Here is a 13,598-nt window from a genome sequence, read left to right as displayed (position 1 = left end):
CTCAAAATTATTATCATTTTTAACTATTACACTCTACAATGGTAGACTAACCTGTCTGACTTCTTCAGTTGTCACTTGAGTATTCTCTTTCCTATCCCAACAGTTACTAAACTAATCGCTTCTCAGTGGCTCGAATATTTTGATGGGAGAAAAATGTTTTACTATATTGAAATTTAATAAGGTCTTTGACCTCTTGGATGTATTCACTGAAATATAAATGTTTGCAAAAAAGTATATATACTTATCTAGTAGATATACTTTTACTTATCTAGTTTATCTAGTAGATTTTGAAAGTAGTAAAACCATCAATTATTTAGAGGAGTACTTGTTGAAATTTCTTAAGTGGTGAGAAATCGAAATTCTAGTCTTTTTTCAAAAACTTTAATTAAATATTTTATGTTAATTAATATTCCGCGACTAATCAATAAACTAAATTAGTGAAATTATAATTTAACGAGTCCAATCTTTAAGGTTATGGTTTTTAAATGATTCAGAAAATTTGACTCATTTATAAGTGAAGAAAGTAATATTGCCAAGTTGAATTTTTTCATTTTCTATTGCATATCTTAATAGAATAATGACCTTTGAGTAAATTCAAAGCTCGTTTGTACATTAATATTGAATTGCAAACTTATGTTAACGAACTCTCACTGTTGATGTTTTGATTCGTGGACGTAATCGAAGTGTAGAGAAATTATTCGATTGGAAAAAAACTACGGCCCGCGGGATCGACAATAGACACTACCGAGAAAGCAGATAGATCGATTGCACGTCGATTCTTCCTCGACCGTTGCAATATGATCACACACGCAAGCTGAAATTCGATGCCTGTGCGATGAGTTTATACGTTGATAATTAAAAAATTGTATAAATAATTAAATTACTCTACCAACTAAAGTGTAATTAAATAATCGTAACATCGTACATCGTTGCTTGAAGTGCTTATATCCATGTTTACAAACAACAAGACAATCCCTGAAGGTTTTAACACATCGTACATCGTGTTTACTTCCACAAAGGGTGGCATTCAATACATACCTAAAGCAATGGCGTGTTTACGGGGTCCTTGTGGTCTTCTTATGGATATAACACCATGGTAGTGGTTAGTGGAGGAGTCAAGTTCTCCACTATTTTACGTTTTAAAAACTATCTGAATTCTTCTATACAAAATTTATAAATGCACCACTGCCGTATAATATAATGCAAACGAAAAAATAATATGATAAAATAAAAAATATAGCAATTTGTTGTAGTCATATATTTCAAAAATTATTTTACAAAGTTACCAAATAAAAGTAAAATTTCTTTAAATCTATCTAATTTTTCATATTTTATTTTAAAAGTGAACTAGTTGCTTAAAAAAGGAAACGGTATAGTTTAATTTGTCGTTTCATAAATTATAACATTAACCTTTTTTTTTTGTCCTTAGAATATTTCTTATTCGTATTAAATGGTTTAAATTCTCATCGCAACTTCTTGATTAAACACTCATTCATTTATCAATTGGAATATTATTATTTTATTTTTTAGTTGTATACTTTGTTTGTTGTCAAATATTTATATATTTTAATAAATATAAAAAAACTGTAAAGCTAATTATAACTATTATATCGAAGTACAAATTACGTTTTTTTTCAGATAATTGCGATTGATCACAATACTCGTTGTTTGTTATGTGGCTACATTTTATGACGGTTTTTATCATATTGTTATGTGTTGGTCTTAAGTTAGAAAAAGGTGTTGTCGCTACGCTTGCCAAGGGTCATCGACCGCACGGCAAAGAAAACCAGTCCATCATTAGACACAGTGACACACTGAATAGAACCAGACACTCTACTTGGATGTTTTTATAGTATAGTATCATTTTAAATCAATTACACGTATTGTGTTTTGTTTACAAATAAAATGATTTATAGAATTTTTACTTATAACCTTATGTTGTAATCCAGTGATGTACTTGGATTAGTCCCTGTAAACCATAAGACAACCTAGAGAAGTTTTTTTAGACGAGTGAGTTGCGTGTTCTTTGTTGTAGCAATCAGATTTTAACGATAATACCAACGGTTATGGACCGTGTACCGGATAACGATGTCTAGAAGAAACACGGATATTACCTAAACTGTGTTATGTAGGGCTGGTTTGGTAGACGGGCTAGTTTAATAGTTGTCCATAGATACGTTGTCTACAGAGACTATGCTAAATAGCTAGCTATCTATTAAAAATATATATTTAATAATAATAAAATAGGAGTTCATAACATTCTGAGATTAGGTACATTGATTTGACTTGGTTCACTTTTATGGAATGAGGAATTAGAAATTAACAAATAGGTATTTGAGAGACTATACTAAAGAAACACAAGGATAAATTTAATATTAAATCGGTATTACTTATTTACTTAGATACATAAAACATTGATAGTTACTTTGTATGTGATGTTAATTTAGAATTGTTTAATTTCTTTAGGTAGTTGTGTGTGGTCATGTTAAATCATTGACAATAATTAAGTTGATCATATACTACTACTACTACTACTACTACTACTACTACTACTACTACTACTAATACTATTACTACTACTACTACTACTACTACTACTACTGCTACTACTATTACTATTACTACTACTTCTTCTTCTTCTTCTTCTATTTCTTCGTTTACTAATACAAGCTGGTTCAAGGACCTCGGCATCGCGACTTATAGAAACAACATCTACTGAATAAAATCTTATATAAACCTATCGCTAAAATATATTGCCAACGTTGGCGCATTTTCTAAATAAATAGTTATTTCAATTTATGTGCTTCGAGGTAAAACACTTTACTACATTATGAATTTGATATTTCTTATAAGATTATTAATCATGGGAAAATAGTGGTGCGCAGTTATATTTTAATTGTTAGTGATTTGTTGCGTTATCTGAGACAATCACGTGCCTATTGTACAAAACAATACCTAATTCTTAATTATTAGTACACCGCGATGATAAATCACGATTATAATGTTATGCATTAACAAATTATCAAATATCATGAGCTCAAATTTTAATACAATACAAGATTATAAAGCAATATAGTAAATTATGTTTGTATAAAAAAATATGTTCCGTTATTGCAATAAATAACATGTATAACAAAAATTTTGGTTATGGACGGTCACCGAGTTTATGATAAGTGATTTTTTTTATTTACTTAGTTATACGGCGTTTATTGACCATGCATTATTTAAAAATCACCATGGAGTTTTTGTAATATTTTTTGTCAAATTTACAAAATTTAAATTATTGTAATACGGATTGATAGGTTTTTATGCAGTTAGACAAAATTGCTTTAGACCATAATATTCAAATAGTGTCCATTTTTTTTTTTTATGTTGAGTTTATTCATTACAGTCCATAAATTCGAATATCCGTTAGATAAAAAATTGAATTAATACTGTTCAAATAAAAGTCAAAAAAAAAAAAAAAAACGAATAAATGGATCATTCTACAGAGTACGTTGTTCCAATTTTCTAAATTCAAAAACTTAATCTTTTTTGTACATTTACTTCAAGTACAAGGTGTACATATTATCTAAGAGATAATTTACATGTTAATGTGTATGATAGAGTTGTTTTTTACGTTTAACAATTTTATATAAATTGCGCACGACGTTTGTATTTATATAAAATATTTTAATTTTTATTAGTGTGCCGTGTTTATTTATAGATTTATATACGCGATTATGGAGATAGAGAGTTGCGTATTATATATATTCGCATTGGTGCTGAATGTAAACCAGTGGCGCTTGTGTATTATTCTTTTTTTTTTATAGCTTGCAGTATTATTTTAAGAGAGATAAATCCAGTTTTTGTGTGAATTAAGATTTGCCAAAAAAAACGTTGTTATAAAAAACCAACATTAAAGATCGTGGCTACTGGTTTTTAGATTGTAAAATTACCACAGAGGGGAAAACCAGATTGATAAAAAAAAATCTGATCCAAACAGTTTTTTTTTTTTTTTGCTAGAACTATTACTTTCTCTGCTTAGATGATGGCCACAGGGAACATCAGTCAAAAGACATACTAATTTTAACAAGTAATGAAATTCTAAGGTTGCGTGGAACTTGGCTAAATTTTTGGTGTAATTGAGTCTGTAATTAAATATTCAAATGTGATAATTTTATTTTATTTTTTCGCCTTAAACTAAATTTGAAAATTTAATTCAATTAACATTCAAAAATAATCCAATCAAGTGGTTCATACGTTTGATCACCTCCGTAGTCCGTGTATATCATATTAATGTTTCATTTAAGTACAAATACAAATACATATTATGTTTAGTTACAATTTTAAGAACCATTGGTCGTAGTAGTACAAGGTCATGCAATATTTTTCTTAACAAACTTTAGACAGTTCATTGACTTTTCATGAGTAGGTTATCTAAATATTGTAACTTCGTTAAAACCACACTGTAACGTTCAAATGAAGTCGAGATTGTCTGGAAAAATAAAACGGGCGTAAAATCGGCCAGTCTGGTTTTACATAATGCGACAGAAGGCAGTGTTGATATTTCAAATAGTTAAAATAAAAAAAATAAATAAATAACAAAAATGAGAGGGAGGATCGACGTTTGGTAAACGTAGATAGAGTGGAACACGTGCGAATAAATTCAATATAGCATACCATGTCGTTGTACAGTGGAATATGTCGATTCACTTTCTCTCTCGTGTGATACTCGGGTCTTTGACCCGTCATAAAACATCGAGCGTTACTTATAAGTAACATTCGAGTTAAAACCAATCGTCGGCTAAGTCTCATTTAACTAACGGCTTTTAATAAATGATAAATCAGGATTGAGTTGTTGGAATGTTTAAAGATTAGTATCGAAATCCTGAGTTTGTGAATGTTTTTTCTATAAAACGTTTGGCTAAATATTGTATTTGTACTTTGGTTACAATAACGTAAAAAGGTTTTGTTTTGGTTAGCGTAATTGTAAAATACTAATTACTAAACTGAGAGAGAAGCTTTACGAGGCTCACGATATTTTTGAGTACTATAAACTTGGCCGGGAAGTCAGTGAGAAATGCGAGTTGTATGAACTTCACACCTACAATATCATGTTATGAATTAGCAATGTATAAATATTTACTTTTTGTGGTAAGAAGACGCATTAGAACTTGTTTAAATAATATATTAACCACATTTATTATAAATTAATATATCATAGTCTTTGCATCTGACTGAGAGAAATTTTGAAAATGCATCAAATTTCAAGCCATGTTTAAGGAAAAAGTATGAATAAAATTCACAACAAAATTGAAGTTGTTATAAAATGATGATTATTATTATGCCATGACCTAGACCTCTAGAAATATTGTTATTAGAATCACAAAACATATTACTTGTGATAATTTATTGTAATAAAATGTATTTGTAAATGAGTGAAATATTTAAGAACTAAACAATTAATTTAAATATTAATCAAACTTCATTGAGTAATCAATCGTAAAAAATTTTTTAAAATTTTTTCATTAGAGTTTTTTCGGGGTTTCCATTGTGCATTAGATTGAATCCTAAAATAAGGATACGGTGTTTTGCAATGCCTCAATTTGTTTTAATAGAATGATATTCAACACCAAAAATACAACGTCAACGTCAACTATCACGTGTACATTATGATTAAACATGTGATTTAATTTAAACAATGCATTCAATTAAACCAACGTTTCATGAAATTAAAAATAATTTTGTAGTTTCACTAGTTAAAATAATTAGGCCAGATTATATTTTTGTCATTTTTTTATTGGTATAAATTATGAAATTGAATGTTTAGATTATATTCTAAAAATTATGTTCACTTAGAAAGCATAGTTTTAAAATAATCAACCTTAAAAATAATTAAAAAGTGATTTTTAAAGAAAAACGGAAAGTAAAGTGGCGTAAATAAGTTTTAGGTATGTACCTATCGAAACCGTTACTAAGTTTAAAAATATTTATTTATCTTGAATTTACGTCATTTGTGTTCATCGCAATTTTGTTTGAATATTTATTAATAGTTCATAAATAAATTTAACTCCTAACTCTTCGTAACGTATTATTTTGCCGTTAGCCGACTTACAATTCGTCTCTTAGTAATAATTTAAAGTAAAATGTTATTACTATGTCTACGATTCGTATACTCAACTATAAATAAATTTTGTGTATACAAAAAAATACATTTCCCCTTTTCTTTTAATATACATGGTGATCAGTTTATTATAAACCATTCGATTACTCTCAAAATATTATAATAATATTGAAAACAAAATTTTTGTTTTTTTTAGCTACATATATTTCTTAATTTATTAGCTATTACTTTTTAGGATCATCCGTTGTACTAAAGAGGTGTCAATTTTATATATATTTTTTAATGGTAACATACATATTTAATTAACTTATAAAATAGAAAATTATCTAATTAAGAAAGTGACTGGTCAATAACAACATTTGGACCAGTACTTACTTTGGTTGTTATTCTTAATTTTACACCTAGACGAGACGAAGAGTACGACCGGAAAATGACTAGTGGTAAAAATACCAGCACCTACTTCTCATCTTCAATCAGTTGTTTATATTATTAATAACTTCTGAAGTATTGGTTCAAAAGTTGCTATCGACTAGCCATTTTCTTAATTAGATTATTTCCTATTTTATAGGCTAGTTCAATATGTATGTTGCCATTTAAACAATTAAGTTTACACCATTTAAGTTATAATCTGATAAATAAAGAATTATATATAACTAAAAAAAAATAAAAAATCGTTATTCCAATATTGTATTAATTTTGCGAGTATTTAAGAGGTTTATGATTAACCGATCATTTTGTATGCAGTCATAGCCGACTTAGACATCTATTAACCCAGGCAAAATGCTGTTTTTTATATAAATATTTGTTTGCATATCATAGGATATCAATACATGAGATATTCGGCTTGTATGTGCAACAATCGGTTTAGGAACTGAATTTAACTAACATCATCAAAGAATATTTTCGACCGAATTTTCATCGTATTCGGGTAATACAAAAAAAAATAATTTTAATTAAAATTTTATTTAAAAACTCAAAATAAACTTTTTTTTTAAGAAGGTTTATTAAAGGGCTATTGGAAAGCTTGTGTACAATAAAAATGTGCTAAATCATGGTTAAAAATAATCTTGAACGTGTTTAGATAACTATTTTAAGCAAAAAAAAACTTTAATATACAAAGTGCATTTTTTATATTCTTCAACATTCGAATATTATGAAATAAGGAAGTATTTGAATAATAAATATTACCTCCTATATTCTATTATACTATGTACAGCACAAGTTATACAGACACCAAACAGCCAAGAAATATGTAGCCTATAGATATAAAGCGCAGAAAAATTACACAATTTTAACACGATCTATGTTTCATGGCTTCTATACTATCGCCTTACTTATTGTTTTTGCATATTTTATTTATCTTTAAAAAATTCTTTTAACTTTATCATATATGAACTATCTAGGCAGCAATAATGTGCAAAACTCACGGTGTCCCGTTAAAAAATATCGATAAGCTAACATGAAAACAAGGTGCATTGAACTCGATTTTTACTGAATTTTTAGATGACAAGATTATTCGATGGTTCAAATAAAATTTATTATTCCAAATACGTAAGAATTTTAGAGAAGTTTATTAAATTAAGTTATAAAGTAATATTCTTGTATTATTTGTAAACATTGAGTTTTGATTTATTTTGGAGTTCCATGAATAGGTAAAATTTTAAAAACAATGAAATTCAAATTTATAACTTCATTATTTAAATGACAGTATTGTGTACATAGTTAAATTAATTATAAGATAGTAATATTTTAAGATTAAGTTTCATAATTCACTAAGAAAGATTTGGATGTAATTTTTATGTATAATCTTAGTGTCAATGGAAATATTTTTATAAATAATGTAATTAACAAAGAAAGTAATTAGACTTTGCGAAAATTAATGCTAACAACTTTATGATATTTATAAATATTTGCATTTTCAATCAAGAATTTTTACACTGATATGCCTTATTTATTGGCTATGTACTTTAACATGAAATGTTAATTATTTTAATACTTTAAAGGTCATATGTTAATTTATTTCAGCTCAATTTAAAACAGATAAATTTATCTGTTTTATTACTTAAGTAATAAAATGTTTGTTCTTTATTTCTATACGTTAATTTTTATGAATGGAGTAAAAGTGTAATCTTCTTATTTTAAAAAGTATTTAATTGATTTTATTATAATTGATAGATATTAATTATAAATCTATTTTAATGGAAACTAAAAAGATTGCTAGTTTTGTATTAAATAGAATTGTAGACTACAAAATTGTTGTGTACTTGTAACGTTGATGTTGATAAATGACTTTTAAATATGATTAATAAATTAAAAATTTAAAGTCACTAATAGTTCTCACTAGTAATTTAGTAGTTCAGTTTTTATTTAGTATTATTATTGAGAAAAATTTACTCGTTCTTTTAATAATTTATCTTCAAAAATTAATAAAAATAGTTAATTTATAATGTATTTTTTAAAATTTGGTTAAATATATTAAACCATAAGTGCTGGTTCTTTAAAATTATAAAGATTCCATAAAGTATCATTTCTAAAATGATGAGTGTAAATCTAAATTTAAGTTTATTACATTCTAACCTCATTAGTATTAAATTTATAGAAAACATATAATAAGAGTTATTATTAACTATTATTTTATAATGGTATAAAATAATACATTATTAATATTTTTAATATTATCATAGTTATTTTTAAAAACCATTAATGTAAGAAAGTTTGATTCATTTTTAAAAAAATTATAAAAATAGAAGTTTATTTTTATTAAATTATCATTAATTAATTAATTGACTTATAAAATGTAAAAGATTCAGCAAATTAAAACAATGTGTTATTTATTATATTTAGTTTTAAATGTAAAATGTATGAAAAGTAAAAAAACATTCTTATTTTATGTTTTATGAATTTTTTTCTACTTTGGAATAAGGATGTTTAAATAAAAATTTATTTTTTACAAAATAAAATGTTAAATAAAGTAAATATTTAAAATGTTTAATCAAGTGTATTGAGTTTAAATATTTTTCCAAAAATTAAAAGTATTTGTTTTTATATAACATTTGCCCTACAATTAATTTTGGAATTGTACTTCCAAGAGTAGTCTGATCATTTTTTTATTGGATATACGTTTAATCAAAATGAACTTATTTTAAACCTTCACTTCTTTGAGTTGCTGTATTTTATAATATGAGAAGATTAAGCAATATAAACTTTAAGAAATGTAATGGTACCTAATTTTATAATTATTATTACAAATCAACAAGCAGTAATTTTTATAGTTGGATCATTTTTTTATTTTTTAGCTAGTTAATTGTATATGTTTTTATAAATTTTGTAATGTTTTAAACAGGAAGAGAGGGTTAGGAACAAAAATATTCTTGAAATTTATAGAACGTAAGATATTACAAACTTATTATTATTATTTTCAAAAATATTATTTGAATCATAATTTAATAATCATCAAGTATAAATATTAGAATGATAGAATATGTATAATAGAGTAATATCTATACATGTTAAAAATTATTTTTTAAAAAATAGAATTATAGGCTTGTCATTTTTAAATTAGGAAAAGTGTAAGTGAGCTTTATGGTTTAATTTATATGCAGTGCTGAGGGTGCATTGCATTGGAGTGTCGAGATTTTTAGGTTTTTGGTGTCTCTACATTTACAGTATGATCAAAAAATTCCACATGAGTGAAGCCTTAAATTAATTTATTTTTCCAAAATAGCTATTAATAATATATTTTAAATTTAATGCGAACCTAAAGAAGTTTTATTCTAATATATATTTTAAGATCGTCTGGTGTTATTATTATACTAGTTGATAACTAAATATTAAATTTTTTTGTTTATGAGTTATTAGGATATTTTTAAAAAATTCAATATCATACACATAGTATCAATTAATTATAATTTCTCAAGAGCAGAGACTGAAACCGTTCGATTTGCTTATGTGTACGGTTTCGGTTGGAAAAGTATTAAAAATCAGTTTTAATTTGATTCAGAGATTAACTTGTTTAAGAGAAAATAATTTATTTTGATTTGATTTGTGTGTTAAGAACACTTGCTCTGACATCATATTTCATACAAAAATTCTATGCATTTTATCACTAATTATTTGGGGTCTAGTGTAAAAAGTTTTTTTTTATCTTTAGAACTTCTTGGAAGAATAATTTTTTTTGGGCTACTATTTACTCCCGAAAATTCCTAAAAAAAATGTTTTAAATAATTTCTTAATTTAAAATAATGAAATCCAGTAAAATTAATTCAGTTATCAAATTTTATGAATTCAGTGATTAATACGGATTTAAATTTTTAAGTAAATAATTAAAATGTTTATATTATTGAAATAATATACTTTTGATATTGGTTATTAATGAAACACTAATTGTATTGTGTAATTAGATTATTTCTATCTTTAGTATGACCCATTTAATGAAAAATTTTAAAAACGTCCACATGACCGTGGTTTGCATTGTAAACACTGACAGAGTAATAATAATAAAACATGGATTTTCGAGCTCAAGAGCGAAACAAACTTGCTACTTGTTTGGATAACAATTAGCTTTTAAGAATTCTAACTTGAATTGTGTATCGAAGATTTCTTTAATGTTAAATTCGTCAAAATGGAGTTAAATAAACTATAAATATGACCTAGTGTTCTATTCAATACGATTAAAATAATATACTGATCATAATAGTTATTATTTATTATGGTAGATTATCGTCCGTTTAAAATTAACAACAACTTTTTTTATAAACCTTTATACTTATTTTCTTGAGTATTTAATAGTTTAATTACAGGAAAAAAAAATAAACAGTTGTTATTACATTTATTCTAATTTCTTTGACGTTTTAATTTTGAATATCCTAATATCATATAATCCTTATCAATTTATTAGGAAGATTAACTTTTTTTTAATAAACATAAGTGTACTTTGTTTATTTAAAAAAAACTCCATAGGTGGTATTTAAAGTAAAGTCTTGTTAATAAATTTTTTAAAAATTTTCCTCGTAATCATAAAGAATTCGACGTTAAAAACTCATCTTCATTTATGATATTCACATTTATTTTCAACGCTATATTTGAATATCGTGTATATTCAGATAATGTCAGAAAGTTAATGGTTTAATAACACCAATTAATTCTTGAGTTTAATAAAGATTAAAATATGCTTTTAAGTTATTTAATTATAATGTAAATTTAAATTTAAATTTTCTAGATACAATGAATTATCATACCATTTTTTTTGATAATTATTATACAAATTTATTTGTAAAAATTGTGCTCAAATTAAATTATGATTGTCATTTAAACTATGCCATGATAAATTATGAAAATAGAACACTAAAAGGTATAAAGTTTTTGATTATTTAAAATGCTTGAGTTATAAAGTTTTATCAATTAGACTAACAATGAAGGGGTAAGTTTGAAGTATAAAGATATTTTTAATAATTGAAAGTAACTAACACGAACTATGTTTAGAGATTTTTATATTGGAATTCATATCGTGTTGTGTTATATTAAATGTTCACAAAATGACTTCCTTTTTTGTATTTAACCAGTTATGGTATGAAAAAAACTTCGTGTAATTGTAAATTATAGTATCCATTTATTCATAGAACATACTAATATTTTATTAGCTTATTTTTAGCAATATAAATTCCGCTTTATAAAAATATTCAATTATTTATTTTATCATCACAGTTAACTTCATTACTAGTTTTTGTATTTTAATTACATAGATTGCATATTCTATTTTGTAAATACTATTTTTAACTTATATTGAGATATTATATTTAAAATCTAATCTAAAAATGGTATATTTTATCACTGTAAATCAAATTTTTCTTGAATTTGTGTATCGTTTTTTACATCAACTCATACTACACAAAATCAATTTTATTTGTTGATTTTAATGAAAAAAATTGATTTTATTTACTTTATTGATGTTTATTATTTCTTTAAAATCAGCCGTTATTACTACATTAATTCAATTCTCGCTTCCTTTTTAGTATTTTCAAATATTTAAAATCTTTTTAAAAATAATTGCCCTCTAAAATAAATTTTCATTTTTAAACACTCTTTTTTTTATTACGATTTGCATTAGTAATGAAATAATTTAATTGTTACTTACCATTTATAATATTACCATTTAATAAGTTTTTCTACTCTTTTTATTTTCTATTGAACAGTTCTATTATTGTGTTCTTAGATAATTTTGTAAGCTTAAATTATATTTTATTAAGCCATTAATAATTTACGCGATGATGATTTATTTATTATACATTTTGACTATTCAACTTACTTAAAGTGACTAAAAAATTATGTAATTTATTTATAGCTATTTTATTATCATTTTTCAGACGTCACCGATTATTCATGCAGAAATTAATTTTGTAATATTAATGATGATCATAATAAATAGTATTAAAAATTGTCAAGCATCAACAACATGGTAATTTTAAAACAAATTTGTATAAAAATTGAAAGTTATTTCAATTAATTTTGCATATAAGATAATGATTAAGCAATTTTATATTGGTAAGCTTGGATAAATTTTTCGCTTTTGTAATCAATTAATATATAAAAATTTAATAAATATATGGATTTAAAAGGATATTTTTTATATCGAATTAGCTATAAAAAAACATTAAAAAATAAAAAATAATACATTTTATAGCATTTATACAAATAAATTCTATTTCTAGTTAGATCACATACAGTGAAATATTAATGTAACCGAGTCTAAAAATTACATTAATCAGAGCTAATTCTCTATGAATTGCATAGCTGTATGAATACTGTGTGAGTATGTTTTGCGAATAAAATGTGGTCGACCATCAGTGAACACGGTCAAGTGAAACGCCAAAGTATTCTTAAAAAAATGTCAAATACAGCTATTGCATAATTTTTCAGAAATTTGTAATTTGGCACATATTAAAATGCGTTTCTTCTATTGCTTGGGATGTTTTGCCTAACCTTCTATAACTATATAATCCTATATAACTGCTAAGAAAGGGACAGGATTATAGTTTTTGAAAGGCATTTTATCATTATTTTTGGATTTATCTTTTGTAATATGAAGGAGAAACTTAAAAGGATGATATTACCAAATGGAAGATTTTGGTTTCATAATAATAGACTTCGATATTTATTCGAAAATAAAGTTTTTCTAGTATTCTAAGTGTATGTTGGATTTTTAAATTAGCCAGTTAAAATATTTTTCTAATATACATGTTCTCACAATATATTATGTATTTGGCATTAATAAAATGATTTAATGTTAGTTTATTTTTTGTAATGTTGACTTATTTTTCTAAAGAATGAAAATGCTAAAAAAAAGTTATATTTATTTAATTCTTTTAGAAAATTTTCTGATACACATAAACAATAGTGTTTAAATATTCAAAGCATGTTTTTTTGTATTGCGATTCATTAATAATATTAAAATTGATGATTGTATTGAGTGGATATATTTATTGGAGTATAATGG

At 24.8% G+C, this 13,598-nt stretch overlaps 1 long non-coding RNA gene across 1 annotated transcript in view; it reads left to right on the top strand.

Annotated features, from left to right (window-relative positions):
- The window catches only part of LOC126903341 (uncharacterized), a 31,568-nt gene extending 23,906 nt beyond the window's left edge, over positions 1 to 7,662 (top strand). The window contains exons 2-4 of the long non-coding RNA XR_007703470.1: positions 1,639 to 1,852; positions 6,926 to 7,034; positions 7,510 to 7,662. This is a non-coding gene — a long non-coding RNA (uncharacterized LOC126903341). The remainder of the gene's footprint in view (positions 1 to 1,638; positions 1,853 to 6,925; positions 7,035 to 7,509) is intronic.
- The last annotated feature ends 5,936 nt before the right edge of the window (positions 7,663 to 13,598 follow it).

Source organism: Daktulosphaira vitifoliae, unplaced genomic scaffold (assembly GCF_025091365.1).
Source record: "Daktulosphaira vitifoliae isolate Bord-2020 unplaced genomic scaffold, ASM2509136v1 Scaffold_3, whole genome shotgun sequence".
NCBI classification, from domain to species: Eukaryota; Metazoa; Arthropoda; class Insecta; order Hemiptera; family Phylloxeridae; genus Daktulosphaira; species Daktulosphaira vitifoliae.
Note: the sequence above shows the minus strand (reverse complement) of the source record. Positions and strands in the feature narration are given on the sequence as shown.